General features: G+C 32.8%; 1 protein-coding gene across 1 annotated transcript in view; it reads right to left on the reverse strand.

Moving 5' to 3' along the window:
- The window catches only part of LOC114338529 (uncharacterized), a 107,690-nt gene that overhangs the window by 52,054 nt on the left and 39,160 nt on the right, over positions 1–16,476 (reverse strand). The gene's annotated exons all lie outside the window — the stretch shown is intronic.

Here is a 16,476-nt window from a genome sequence, read left to right on the forward strand (position 1 = left end):
CTCTTTTGTACGGTGTCGAAGGTTGGAGTTTAACAAATACTCTTCTCAAGAAATTGGAAGCCTTTGAAATTTGGGTATACCGAAGAATCCTACGAATAAGTTGGGTGGATAGAGTTCGTAACGAAGCTGTTTTGTACCGGATGGGAAAAGTCACGGAAGTCGTCAGAACAGTTAAAAATTGAAAACTTGAATATTTTGGCCATGTTATGCGACACCCAGAGAGATATAATATACTCCATTTGATAATACAAGGCAAGGTAGACGGAAGAAGAGAGCCAGGTCGAAGAAGAACATCATGGCTTAAAAACCTGAGAGAATGGTATAACAGATCCTCTGCATCCCTTTTCCGAGCTGCCGTTAACAAAATAGCTATAGCCAATTTGATAGCCAACGTTCGATAATCGAGCACGGCACATGAAGAAGAAGTGATTACACTTTACACCAAACTATATAATACGTAATACCTCGGATATATTACACGTCGATAGAGATACAACTTGCTCCAGCTCATTATGCAGGGAAAGATCTAATGAAAAAGAAGAATAGGGAGACGTAGAATATCATGGCTGCGTAACCTGAGAGAATGATTAAGATGTACATCAAATGAACTTTTCCGAGCAGCCGTCTCTGAAGTCCGAATAGCTATGAAGATTGCCGACCTCCGTCGAGGAACTGACAGTTGAAGAAGATATAATATGTTAAGAAACTTCTTAACTCCTTTTACTACAAGGAGTATATTTTGTATGTTCAGCTTTCATGAGCACTTTTTCTGTTATCGTATTAGGGCTATTGGGACTCTCAGAAACTCACTAAAGAGGTAAAAGTTATTTCAAAGCAACTTCTGGCAACGTCTTGTATCCTTAAGGCCCATATTATAATGCCTGAGTAGATTTTCTTTAAGTACGAATGGAGTCACAATAATTGTATCCTAAATAAAGACAACTGCAAAGTAAAAGTTTGGAGATGCATTGAGTCGCCTAACTTAAGTTTGGAGAGACAAAATTATTCCTCAAAACATCAGGATGGGATTGATGAATGCACTTGTATTCTCAATATTTCAGTACAGGTCAGAAATTTGAAAAAAGGCTGTCCACAGCATGACTGCAGCGAATTCTACAGTTCTTTGGCCACGTGGTTCGCAGAGATGAAGAAAATTTCTTTTTGTTCTTCTTAATGTGCCTATCACCCTGAACGATCGGGGTTTTTCCCTTACCTACCCTGCATTGTTTTTGTAATGGATTCGGAGATGGATTCGTAATCGTCTTGGTTTATGGTGAGGCGTCGATTTCAAGAAATGTTGCTGGCTAAATGGACGCAGTTCCCAAAGGCCATAAAAGAAAAAACAATGTGCATATCCGTGACGAATGTTGATGATCATTATGACAATATTTATCTTATTGGCAGCAGCGCAAAAATGCTGTACATACGTTGTGTAGTTAAGGTTCTTCAACTTGTATGTTCTTCAACTTGGGAACGGAAAACCACTGTATTAAAGGTCTAAAAGGCATTCCTAGACAACCATAATGGCATTAGAAAAAGCCCAAAAACACCTTACTGATCATGGAAGTCGGAAACCAAGATCCGGCAGGAGAGGTACACTTGAAGAATATGAGGCCTCTCAGGTCGTTAGCAAACGAAACCCTCATAATCAGAAGGAAACCAAGAAAACCATTGGTTTAGAAAAAATAGAAAAGGAAGAACCCTAAGACTGGCCACATGGAACGTGAAGAGTTTATATCAACCAGGTAAGCTCGATAACCTAACAGCTGAAATGGATCGCCTTAAAATAAATATATTCGGTATCAGCGATGTTCAATGGCCGGATTCAGGAAAACTAACCACAAACAACGGCATGATGTATTATGTTGGTAACAATGATCCAAGACACCGATATGGAGTTGCCATACTTGTAGACAAAGAGACAAACAAATCTGTCGTTGGTTTTACCCCCTACTCAGAGAGATTGATGATGGTTCAGTTGCAAACATTCTCTAAGAAGATAAACGTTGTCCAAATATATGCACCTACTGCAGACAAAGACGAGGCGAGATAGAAAGTTCTACATAATTGAACGAAATCATAAGATCCACAAAAAAAATGACATATTGTTGGTGATGGGAGATTTCAACGCCAAGATTGGAAAAGGAAAAGTGGATGGATGTTTGGGAGAATTTGGCTTTGGAGAAAGAAATGAAAGGGGGGACAGACTTGTCGAATTCTGCCAAAGCGAGGAGCTGGTAGTACTGAATACATTATTTAAACTACCTAAAAGAAGACTTTATACCTGGAAATCACCGGCGGATTCGGAAGATCACATTGTAAGAAACCAGATAGATTACATTTTAATCAAATCCAGATATAAAAACACTATAAAGTCTGTGAGAACATACCCCGGAGCTGACATAAAGTCAGACCATAATCCACTAGTAGGCGTAATGAAGATAAAATTAAAAAAGATCCAAAAACAAACAAATATACCACGATTCGATAAAAGAAGAACCTATACGTCAGAGTTAAAAACAAGAAATAAATGATAACTTAAAGAAAATCAAACAAGACGTGATAAAGACAGCAGATGTTAATGACAAATGGAACATCATACAAGAAACGTTAGTAGAGGCAGGAAAGAAAATATTACAGACAAAAATAAGAAAAAAACAGAGATGGATGACTTCAGAAATCCTAGAGTTAATGGAGGAAAGAAGAAAACATAAAGGCAGGAATAAGGCAAAATACAAAGAAATACAGAGGTTAATAATACAGAAAATAAAAGAGGCCAAATCCACCTGGCTGACAAATCAATGCAGTGAAATAGAGGAATATTCTAAAAAACATGATAGCTTTAATATGCATAAGAAAATAAAGGAAATCACAAATACGCAGCGAAAAAAGAAAGACGGCCTTTAGTCCTGTCGCCAGGGGGGGTACAACGGCCTCGTTAATTCAGATGGACTTACCCAAGTTTTTTTTATGTATTTTGACCCGTAGAACACGAATTTTTTGGGTAACAGTTGATCCGGATGTCGATAAGATTGTTATAGACCAAGAACTTGAGGAATCAAATAACAGCGATTTTTGGCAAAACAAAACAATATTTTGTATTTTTTGGGTCATTTTAAGCAAAAAATATTTCTACAAGTTTTTTAGTAGGATGCACAGTTTTCGAGATAAACGCGGTTGAACTTTCAAAAAATCGAAAAACTGCAATTTTTAAACCCGAATAACTTTTGATTAAAAAGTAAAACAGCAATTCTGCTTAGCGCCTTTGAAAGTTCAAGTCAAATTATGTCGGTTTTGATTATTTGCATTGCTAAAAATTTATTGTGTTACTGTTAAACAAAGCTACAAACAACTAGTGCGTGAGTGATGTTTCTATGATTTCTCATTTAAAATCGAACGAGTAGGTAGAATAGGTACTAGTGCAATCAAGACTATTTCTACGTTACATGCGTTAAAACGCATGTAAAAGCACGGGAAACCCTACGTGTTTATAGCTTTGTTAAACAATAAAAAAATAAATTTTTACCAATGCAAATAATCAAAACCGATATAATTTGACTTAAACTTTCAAATGCGGTAAGCAGACTTGCTATTTTATTTTTTAATCAAGAGTTATTCGGGTTCAAAAATTGCAATTTTTCGATTTTTTTAAAGTTCAACCGCGTTTATCTCGAAAACTGTGCATCCTACGAAAAAACTTGTAGAAATATTTTTTACTTAAAATGGCCCAAAAAATACAAAATATTGTTTTGTTTTGCCAAAAATCGCTGTTATTTGATTCCTCAAGTTCTTGGTCTATAACAATCTTATCGACATCCGGATCAACTGTTACCCAAAAAATTCGTGTTCTACGGGTCAAAATACATAAAAAAAACTTGAGTAAGTCCATCTGAATTAACGAGGCCGTTGTACCCCCCCTGGCGACAGGACTACTTCTTAAAGACATAAATGGAAAAATTATTATAGAAGTCAACGAGAAATTAAAAAAGTGGAAGGCGTACATAACAGATCTGTTTGAGGATAATAGACAAGAACCGGAAGAAATCGATAGCGAAACGGGACCAGAGATCATAATGGAGGAAATCGAACAAGCAATACGAAACGCAAAAAACGGAAAAACTGTAGGTCCAGACGAAATACCTGCAGAATTACTGAAATGTCTAGACGATGAAACTCTACCTGTACTACTGGATCTGTTTAATGAAGTATATAAAACCGGAAAAATACCTCAGGAATGGTTGGTGTCCACCTTTGTAACAATACCTAAAACAATATATGCCAAAGATTGTTCAGACTATAGGACAATATCGCTAATAAGCCATACCCTCAAAATATTTCTAAAGGTGATTCATGGAAGATTATACAGAAAGCTGGAAAATGATATGGATGATACCCAATTTGGGTTCCGCAAAGGACTTGGAACAAGATAGGCATTGTTTGCATTTAATGTCCTCTCTCAAAGATGCTTAGATATGAACCTGGATATTTATTCCTGTTTCATCGACTTCGAAAAAGCGTTCGACAGAGTCCGACATGAAAAACTAATAGAATTATTGAAAAACAGAGATATAGACAGACGAGACTTACGAATTATCATCAATCTGTATTGGAATCAAAAGACCAATATAAAGATAGACGAACAAGAGTCCGAGAATATTGATATAAAGAGAGGGGTAAGACAATGTTGTGTACTGTCGCCGCTACTGTTTAACGTGTACAGTGAAGCCATATTTCAGGAAGCGATAGCGGAACTAAGTGATGGAATCTCTATAAACGGAAGAACAGTAAATAACATAAGATTCGCTGATGACACCGTTATAATGGCAGACACCCTTAAGTCGCTACAAGAATTGTTAAATAGAATTAACGATTACTGCATTCGATATGGACTCAAAATAAACAAGAAAAAAACTAAATTTATGATTGTCTCAAAAACACAACATGGAAATGAAAGGTTAATACTAGAGCAAACCCAAATAGAAAAAGTAAAGACAAACAAATATCTGGGAACCTGGGTTGATGACAAAAATGACCAAAACAAAGAAATTAAAGTCCGAATTGAAACTGCAAGGCAAGCATTTATAAAAATGAAGACACTGCTTACAAACAAAGACCTTCAGTTGCCTCTCAGATTGAGGGCTCTAAGATGCTACATATTTTTTATATTACTATACGGAATGGAAGCTTGGACATTGAAAAGGCAACATATATAAGAAAAATAGTAGCATTCGAAATATGGTGTTACAGAAGAACGTTGAAAATTCAGTGGGTTCAAAGGATTACCAATGTTGAAGTGCTACGACGTTTAAATAAGGAGTTAGAAATTATGAACAGTATAAAAACAAGAAAAGTAGAATATTTGGGTCATATTACCAGAGGAGAGAAATATGAGCTGCTGAGAGTTATTATGCAAGGAAGGATCCAAGGAAAAAGAAGCATAGGAAGAAGACGCATCTCCTGGCTGAGGAACCTTAGAGAATGGTTTAACTGTAGTTCATTACAACTGTTCAGAGCAGCAGCCAACAAAGTGACCATAGCCATTATGATATCCAACCTCCGCTAGGAGATGGAACTTTAAGAAGAAGAAGAACTTGTATGTTCTTCTTTCTCTTGGACTTGGTATTAAAAATATTTTTCCCTGCAGGATGGCTTGTAGGAGAGCATATCTGGATTCATTTCGCATAATGTGTCCGAAGTATTTTAACTTTCGAGATTTGATGGTGGTCAGTACCTCTCGGTTCTTCTTCTTTCCATTGGGGACCTTCTCATTTGTGACTCGATCAACCCATGGGATTTTTAGTATTCTCCGATATAGCCATGTCTCAAATGCTTCCAATTTTCTGCACATATCTTCGTTCAAGGTCCATGATTCAACACCATAAAAAACACAGAGCAGACGTATCAGCGCAGTATTCTTATTTTTTTTATACCAAGTTAGAGGTTGTGGCTCTTGAAAAAGGTCTCCATTCGGCTCAAGGTGGCTCTAGCCTTTCCGATGCGCGCTCTTTTCTCTTGGTTGTTGGTCTATTCTTTATTTATTATGTTGCCGAGGTAGTTGTAATGCTTTATTCTTTCTACAAGAGTTTGGTTGACGTATAATTGACCTTCTTCTCTTTTTTTCTTGATAATTACCATTTATTTTCTTCTTTACGTTTATATTGAGTCCATATTTTGATGTAATACATGATTTTGTTCATTAGGACTTGTTGATCTTCTAGGTTGTCCGCAAATACTATGGTACCATCTGCATATCTGATATTGTTTAGCCGGCACCCCTTTAGTAGAATACCTTTTGCAGTTTCGTGCAAAGCTTTGGTAAATATTATATCAGAGTAGAGATTGAAGATCAAAGGAGACAACATGCAGCCTTGCCTCTCTTCATGCATGATCTTTACATATTCGTTATGTTCACCTTCAACTCTGAGATTTGCAGTGTGATTCCAGTAAAGGTTTCTAAGTATTTTCGGATCTTGGTTACTAATTTCTCCTTCTTTTGGTATTTGCATCATCTTGGCCTGCTGTACTCGATCAAACGCATTCTCGTAATCAACAAGACAGGCGTATACGTCTCAACTGACGTCTCGGCATATCTGGAATAAGATTTGCATTGAGAACAAATCCTCTCTCGTAACAACAGCATTTATGAATCCAAACTCATTGTGGGACATTTGACCTTCACACAGATTGTAAATTATTATCTTATGGATCTTTAGGAACACTTTTGGGAGATGACTCATGAGGCTTATTGTACGGTATTCTTCGTATTATTTGGCGCCTGTTTTTTTGGAAGTGGAATAAACTCGACCATTATGTGTGTATTTCTCCAGAGTTTTTTAATATGTTGTTCAGTATCTTTGTGATTATTACTATCGATTCGTTGTTCATTGGTTTGAGCAGTTCTGCTTGTATATTATCGGAACCTTCTGCTTTGTCACCTTTTAGTTCTGTTATCGCATAACATATTACCTGATGCAATATTCATATTCCATCGTTTACCTCTCTTTCTAGCTCAGAGGTATTATCTCTTTGGTCTTCAAATAGTTTCTCTGTTTAGTTTCATTGTTTCCACGTTCTCATTTTACGAGATATGACGTTTCCGTCAAAATCAGTAAGATTTCCTTTCCGTCTCCGCCTTAGTCCATCTGTGTGTTTTTTAAGTTTCCTAGAAAACTGAAGATAATTTAGAGATTTATTGTTTTCGGAAACGTTCAGGGGAAGATTTAGTATTTTATTTAGAGTATTTTTATTTACTTTACCACGTGGGCCGATACTGCACTTACCACCATAACCATAACTATTAAAAATCTAGAACGCATTCACAGTGTCAAGTATCTGCAATTTTATTATATCTAACGAGATCAATCACTTTTGTACTCTAATATTAGAATTATTGTGGTACGCTACTTATTTTAGATAAAAACATAATGATATTAATTACTCTTTCTACAATTAGAAACATATATTTAATAAATATTTTTATAGACAATAATTGCCCAAATATGGGTTGGCTTATTCGCAGTATTCGAAGAGACTCCCTGGCCGTGTGACAGGTTGCCCCGTACTGCTGAAACCATTATTAATAAATACGCAACCTCAAAAAGAATAATTTAGGGTTTTTAAGCCCTGAAAATGCGTAATTTTGCATTTTCACATTTTAAATCGCCTCTAATCGAAAACTTTCGAAGAAAAATAAAAAAGGGAACGTTTTGTTTTATAACTCAAAAAACCTAAAATAGTTATTTTCCTAACTAGTGCGGAAAGTGATAGTTTCACGCACGAGACTGCCGTTGACCCCAACGACGCGGGCAAGCAGTCGAGTGCGGGGAAGGCACTTTCCGCATAAGTTAGGAACAATATTTTTTCTAGGGCCGTACGTTTGGAAAAAAGGCACAAAAAATAGAGTTATGTCAATTTTTATTTAGAAGTGAAAATACACAAATTAATTCTTTGGCAAGGTTGTCAAAACCAAACTTTCAATATAATGGGTTACCACGACGACGATATTGGTTTCCATGACGACGATTCAAAACCATTGTAATTGTCTACTGATCTGACTTTTAAATATTATGTCAAAATAATTTTATTTCATCGAATTATCAGTAGTAATTGCACACGAGCTCTAAAATTCTATATTAATTTTAGAGATCGAGTGCAATTTGTTGCGATTATTTCATGAATAAAACTGTTCAAAATCAAAATTTTATTGTAATTTATTTATGTAAGTACAAATTAGTACAATTAAACACACAGCTGTTATAAATATTTTACAGTTGAAAGTCATCACTTTTATAATTTTTAAAACATTAATTCTCATTAATGTCACTGAACGTATTTTTTCATAGCAACGAAGGGCATCTGACATAATATACTTGACGACGGGAAATTATCAAAAATTATCAGTCTAATTTAGATTTCTGTAGCTTTCTATTGGTCAGAATCTCCTATGAATGAAATAATCAGTAGTAATTGCACAAGAGCTCTAAAATTATCGAATTTTTCCAGAGTGACACTTTGACAGTTTTAATGAGTGCAATTTGCTGCGAGTATTTCATGAATAAAACTGTTTAAAACCAAAATTTTATTGTAATTTATTTATGTAAGTACAAATTACTACAATTAAACAAACATTTGTTATAAATATTTGACGGTTGAAAGTCATCACTTTTATAACTTTTAAAACATTAAATGTAATTAATGTCACTAAATGTATTTTTTCGTAGCAACGAAGGGCATCTGACGTAATTTACTTGACGACGGGGTATTATCAAAAATTATCGGGTATAATATCACAAGAGAAAGAGAATAAATTGAAAATAATGCGACAGTTTTTCGAAAATTTGTTTTCTGGCAATAGACACGAGAGCCCGCAGGGCTCGAGTGGCTATTGCCCAATGACAACAAATTTGAGTAAAAATGAAGCATTATTTGATAATGAAGTGATATTCGTAAGATTATTTTTTAATACGTATATTATGGATATTTTGTTAAATGTGACAGTTGTCTAAACTTGGAAACTGGTTGCCATTAAACAGAAACGATCTACTTAAAAAAATTCTATCAGTAATTTTTTACAGTAGATAGTTCTCAGTATAATTTTAATCTGATTGGACAGAATTAAACACGTGATCAAATACCTTACTATACGATTGGAAGTTAAGATCATGAAAAAATAATCACTTTAATTTTTATTTCTGTAGCTTTTTATTTCTGTAGTTTTTCTTTTGAAGGCTAAGTACTTATCGAACCGCCTTAGTAGTATTCTTTGTATCCCGGTGAACTTCTTTTGAGTTTTTTAATACAATTTATTAGATTATTAAAACTTGGTTTTGAGCTATCGGAAAAACTTTTGCTTCCAATAAACAACTTATATTAACGTATTTAAAATGGAATAGTTTTAGTTTTATTGGTCAGAATCTCCTATGATTGAAATAATCGCGCTAATTTCATTAAAACATGAACACAATAAGATAAATTTGAAATAAATTAGTAAATAATGTCTAAATATTAGTTTATTGCATGTATTATCATGTATTATAAGGCCATATTCAACTTTCAGAAACGAAATGCGTGCGTGAAAGTAGAAAAAATATTTTTCGGAGCAAAAAGGTGACCTTTTTAATTTATTTACCAAAATTGTTTAAAAAGTATTTCCCAGCACCCTTCTGATTAGTTTAACGGGCACATTTTGAATAAGAGTCCGCAAAAGTCAGCCGAGCGGCATGACAAAGACTAAAAGGCTCTCCCATTAATCCCAAAAGCAAATTTCTTACTTCGTTATTTCTTTAGTTCAGATTTTCTTACACAACAGTTCATTGACATAGTTCATCTTATATCCTACAAAAACGCCTATGGTAGTTTTTTTGTTTCGGCTACCTACTGAAATATCTAAAATTTCCAAAACCCACAAGTCGCTAATTTATTGGTACTCTTGTAACGTCTAAAATATACATCTGTGTAGTAATTAATCTTCCAGTTTGGATCATTTAATTATCCCAATACTTTAGAGAATTATATAATGTTACATATATATATCGATCAATCTCTTATCTAATCCATTTACTATTAAATTTAATCGATCTTTTCAGTTAATTTTTTATATTTTGTATTGAAATAGTAGGCTGAGTTGTGACTTGCTGGTGTAATGGAAACAAGTACTTTTAAATAATACCAAATGTAGTCACAATACACTTAAATGAAATAGATAGATTCAGTTGGAAAATTTAATACTATATCCATGTAGACTCATTTTTTAATGCCACAAGTTTCCCGACAAAAAAGTTGGGAGAACAGGTTTCCAGACCCACTCTAAACATTTAGAAAAATCAAGGAAAACTATTTTCGCTAGAGCAATATTAAAAAATTTGATTTTATTTTTGATCTTTATGACCTGTAATTTTTCTGAGTGCATATTTGTATACAGGGTGAGGCAAATAAAGGGCCTATTAGAAATATCTCGAGCACTAAAGGCAACAGAATCATGAAAATTGGAATAAAGGGGTTTTGAAGGATGATCTATTAAATTAAAATATTTTCATCTCTTTGCAATTTCCGGTTATACCGGAAGTTGCTTATAACTTCGTTTTTTAATGGGACACCCTGTATATTTTTACATTTTTGTATTCTCTTCGACGTCTTCTTTCTTAAAATATGAGGTTTTGTAATATTATACCGGGTATTTTAAAAGATAATTACGTTTTTTTTTAATTTCGTAGCAACATTCACACCCTGTAGAATTGTAGTAGTTTGACATCTAAAACTCTACTTACGTTCAAATGATTTTTAATATACTCTACTATTGTTAAGAATCATTAGTATAGCTAAATTGTTAATTTTAGTATACAGGGCTGGTCGATACTCGGAATGAGTATTTTCTGAGTTTTCTTAAATGGAACACCCTGTATTTTAGTATTGTAATGAAATGATATTTTATGGTACTTTTTTATTTCTTAAGCATTCCTTATACCTAACTGCTTTAATTTGTGCTTAATTGTTAATCGCACCAACAATCTTAACTAAGTAGGTATTTCGATAGCTAAACCATTATTGGTAATTTTAAGGACCAGTCTGGATTAATATGTATTTATTTCTGAAAAATTATTTGGGATTGAGTATTTTCACGGCCAACCTAATAAAATTTTACGTATTTTTTGTTGCAATTAATGTTTAGCTTGAATCACCAATAACTCACAAATTAAAGCCGTTAGGTGTAGGGAATGCTTAAAAAATAAAAAAGTACTATAAAATATAATTTCACTACAATAAAAAATACAGGGTGTTCCATTTAAGAAAACTCAGAAAATACTCATTCCGCGTTTCGACCAACCCTGTATACTAAAATTAAAAATTTAGCTATACTAATGATTCTTAACAATAGTAGACTATATTAAAAATCACTTGAACGTAAGTAGAGTTTTAGATGTCACACTACTACAATTCTACAGAGTGTGAATTTTGCTACGAAATTAATATAAAATGTAATTATCTTTTAAAATATCCTGTATAATATTACAAAACCTTATATTTTAAGAAAGAAGACATCGAAGAGAATCCAAAAATGTAAAAATATACAGGGTGTCCCATTTAAAAAAACGAAGTTATAAGCAACTTCCGGTGTAACCGGAAGTTGCAAAGACATGAAAATATTTTCGTTTAATAGATCATCCTTCAAAACCCCTTTGTTCCAATATTCATGATTCTGTTGCCTTTAGTTCTCGAGATATTTCTAATAAGCCAGTTATCTGCCTCACCCTATATATTATATGTTACCGGCCAAACCCGATTTCAGGACAAACTACTAGTTTGGCCTAGGCCAAACTAGTTTATCCTGATTTAAATACACACACTTCAGGCCAAACTAGTTTATGCTGATACACTGGCGGGCAAAAAATTTAGGTCACTAGATGAATTATACACGTTTAATGCCTCGAATTTCTAAACCTGTTTCCGATTTGAGTAATTTTTTTAGTATGTTATAGCTTTATTATTTAAGAATCTCAATATGTTAATATTGTTGCTAGACAGGTAAATGTCATTTTATGCCGGGTGTAACAATCATACTGTGTTTTTTCATTAAAGTTCGGAACACTCTGTGGAATATTATAGCATAGATAAAATATTGAAATTAAAACTTAATTGTAGTCCTAGGCTTTCTTAACATTTTACTTTTTGATTTACTCGTTTATGTTGAATAATAAAAAAATTACGTACTTTAACAACTAGCCACGTTCTTCATCAATACAGGGTGTTTCTAAATAAGTGAGACAAACTTTAAGGGGTGATTATGGATAAAAAAAAATCACCGTTTGCTTTATAAACATATGTCTACAAACGCTTTATTTCCGAGATACGGGATGTTGAATTTTTTCTTGCAAACTGACGGTTTATTTGTTGCTCTAAAACCGGTTGAGATATGCAACTGAAATTTGGTAGGTTTTAAGAGGTAGTTATTGGGCATTTTCTGACATACAATTAAGAATTTTATATTCACCATTGGCGTGCATACGGGATGTATTTAAAATATTTATACCCGTATGCACGCCAATGGTGAATATTAAATTCTTATTTGTATGTCAAAAAATGCGCAATAACTACCTCTTAAAACCTACCAAGTTTCATTTGCATATCGCAACCGGATTTAGAGCAACAAATAAACTGCCAGTTTGTAAAAAAAATCAACATCCCGTATCTCGGAAACGAAGCATTTGTGGACATATCTTATAAAGCCAAAAGTCATTATTTTTTCATGCAGAATTACCCCATAAGGTTTGTCGCACCTATTAAGAAACACCCTGTATTGATGAAGAACATGGCTAGTTGTTAAAGTACCTAACTTTTTTATTATCCACCATATGCAAATGAATACAAAAAGAAAATGTTAAGAAAGTCTAAGACTACAATTGAGTTTTAATTTCAATATTTTATCTATGCTATAATATTCCACAGAGTGTTCCAAACTTTAAGAAAGACACAGTAAGACTGTTACACCCGGTATAAAATGACATTTACCTGTCTAGCAACAATATTAATACATTGAGATTCTTGAATAATAAAGATATAAGATACTAAAAAAATCATTCAAATCGGACAACAGGTTTAGGAAATTCGAGGCATCAAACGTGTATAATTCATTTAGTGACCTAAATTTTGTTATATACTGCTAATTATATAAGTTATAACTGCACAATTATATTCTAATTTTAAAAAATACTTAAAATGCGTATTTCATAGGTCTTGAAAATGAATGCTTTAAAAAAATTTTCCAACCGTTTGCAAAAAAGGTATGAAACAGCAAAATAAACAAACGAATTCTCCGTTGTTTAAAATTTGTTTTAATAGTTTCAAAGCTTAAAAGTGAGTCTATGGTACAATCTAATTACTTACAAATAATGTCAAAAAATAGTGCAATGGTTATATTTTAATCAAAGATTAAAAATACTTTTTTTTTGTAATTTTTAGCGCAAAAGTAGGCCTGATACAGAGTCGGAGCTAAAATGTTCACTCAAAGCGACTGACACGCAGCATACATTATTTATTAAAAGTGTACGTCGAGCGGCCGATCGTCGCTCCAAGTGAAAATTTTAGCTACGGTACTCTATTACTCTACTTTCGCGCGTGTAAATTACAAAAAAATATATTTATAATCTTTAATTAAAATATATCCATTAAACTGTTAATCGATATTTTTTTGTAAATAATTAGCTTGTACTATAAACTCACTTCTACGCTTTGAAAGAATTAAAAAAAATTATAAACACTAATCTATGTCTATCTAAAACTTTACTACTACCACTACTTATCTAAAATTTTATTTGAAAATTAAAGATTTTGTTGGGAAAACCGGCATTTTCCGAGGAAAATTTTCGTCGGAGCAGATCGGGAAAACACATCTCTATGCAGAATTTAAGCACGGTGAATTTTTATTTGCGTGTTTTTGTTGTAAAGTTAAATTCTTCGGAGTTATAGAGCAATCATTGAAAAAAAAACACGATTTTCGGGCGCCATTTTTGTTTATAAAAAAAGTAGCACACTATCTGAGGACTTTGCATACCTATATTATTAATATATAGGAACTTATAATTAGATTCCAGCAATAAAATTGCTGGTAAATAACTTTTCCCAAAATTGGCCTATTCTCCGATAATCAGCCCAGACTATAAGTCAATAGGTACTTTCCGAGTTAATCGCGAATGAATATGTTGATTTTTCAACAAAAGAACCACTTTTCTAGACGGTTTTTCGCAAATAACTCAAAAAGTAAATATTTTGTCGAAAAAATATTCATCGCAAAAATATAGCCTAAAAAAAGTAAAAAAAAACTGAAGGTATGAAGTCTGCAGACCCAGTATAAGCAGAATTTTAGTTAATGAAAAGTAGGTTCTTATTCGTCAAATTCCAAATCGAATATTTCAACGTGAAAATACCAAAAAATAAAGCACTTTTCAGGGAAAACTCATTACAACTTTTTAAAGTGTTTAAAAAAAACTTAATTTTTTTTTAAGTTTTAGCATCAAAAGTAAGTAAATTACGCCCAAAATAAAGTTGGTCCCCTTTTTATTTGGTAAAACAAAATCGTAAAAATCATCACCTAATTAGCAACCCAAATGAAATTGATCATTACCGCTTCTTAAGTTACTTTACTTATGTATTGTTTATATGATTTGTAAGTTTCATCGGTATAAACTGTTGATTTTTGAGAAACAAATTGATTCTAAAGTAATTTTTTTAATTTTTGGAATAAATTTCATTTTTTTCGAAATAACTTAGAATTACTCTCTCAAAAAGTAAAAAATGTAGGTTTTGCTCTTCTGAATATTTTGGATTTTTTGTTTTCATGTAAGACAAAAATTGGTTAGGATGTGGCTGTTCAAAATTTGCATACACTCGTGATTCGTGACTCGTTCAATCTGTTTTAAGTACAGCCTTTTCAAAAATAAACCGTTGAACCGATGAAACTTAGAGATAATCAGCCCTGTGATGTAACAAACCCGTTATAAATAACGTGTACACATTATGTTAAGATAACGTTTGAGTATAACAGCCTAATTATGAAAGTAAGCTTGAGTAAAGTTTGAGTATAAAGCATAATTATTGAATTGTCTGATTTATTATTAACTTTACGACATAATTGTACATAAACAAAAATAAAGAGAATTATATTTTATACAATTTTTGAAACTTCCAATGAAACATCAACCAAACTAAGTATATAATTGACATAAAAAGGAATTATATACATAATTAAGTTCACTTAATTTTATTAACTAGCGGGTTTTATTGGTTGAATTTGTCTGTCGATATTCTAAGTTTTATATCAGCTAATATATCGTGATGTTCCAACAATTTTTTTTAAATTTTGGACCCTGTTGGGGGGAATTTTCCCATTCCCCCCCCTTGTAGATCCGCCACTGGTTCTCTCGAAAAATTGTAGTAAATCATAATTGCAACAATTTCAGTTCTTACACTTTTTGTCGAAAAGTTGAAAATGGCGGAGATATTGAACAAAAACAATTGCTACAAAATCAATCAGGTCTTACGCTCGCACTTTAGCACATACGTACTACCTTAAATATTGATTTTGTGAAAAAAATGAACGGTATCAAAATTGTACAGAATTTAATTCTCTTCATTTTTGTATAGGTAAATATTTGTTGTAAAACTAATAATAAACGAGATAATTCAATAATTCAATAATTATGCTACAACTGTCACTATTTTCCCCTCATAACTGGGAAAATATCGACCGCACGAAAAAAATTATAATAAATGAAATTATAGAAAATCGCATTTTAAACAATTTCAGTTTTTACACTTTTTGTCAAAAAATTGAAAATGGCGGAGATATTGAGCAAAAACGATTCTCGTTTAAAATCAAGATGGCGGCTAACGCAACGGTGGAATTCAGTCGAGATTTTAAATTTATACTAATATTGACCCTCCCTAAAGATTAGAAAAATAAAATTTGGGGCAGCTCCTAATGCAAGGTCAAATGCTATCCCGACTGGGCTAATATGATTGATACACAAACAAGTTTTTTGCTTCTTCTGTACAATCTTGTTTTTGGCTCTTACCTACTTTTCATTGTCAATATCTCACTACAGGGATAAAATGACAAAAGAAAATACAAAATATAAAATACTTGTCACTAGAAAAGTAACAAAGAAGCATAATAAGTTTAAATCTCAACAATTCTAAAACCAAAAGGGACAATAGTTTTCATTCTAGAATTGTTTCTGTTAGTAAAAAATCAGCCTCAAGTAAAATGTATGTAGTTGCAATCGCGCGTTATCAAAACGCGACCTAAAGAGGATTTGTATATATAGTTTAGCTCTCCAGGCTTAGAAGGTCCATGGCTTGGTTTACTATTCCTTTCCAATCTCTCCTATTTGCTGCTTTATTTTTCCAATTTGTGATTTTCAGTTCTTTTATGTCTTTTTCAACATCTTTCTTCCATCTGGTTTTCGGTCTACCTTTCTTCTT

Source organism: Diabrotica virgifera, chromosome 8 (assembly GCF_917563875.1).
Source record: "Diabrotica virgifera virgifera chromosome 8, PGI_DIABVI_V3a".
Lineage (NCBI taxonomy): Eukaryota > Metazoa > Arthropoda > Insecta > Coleoptera > Chrysomelidae > Diabrotica > Diabrotica virgifera.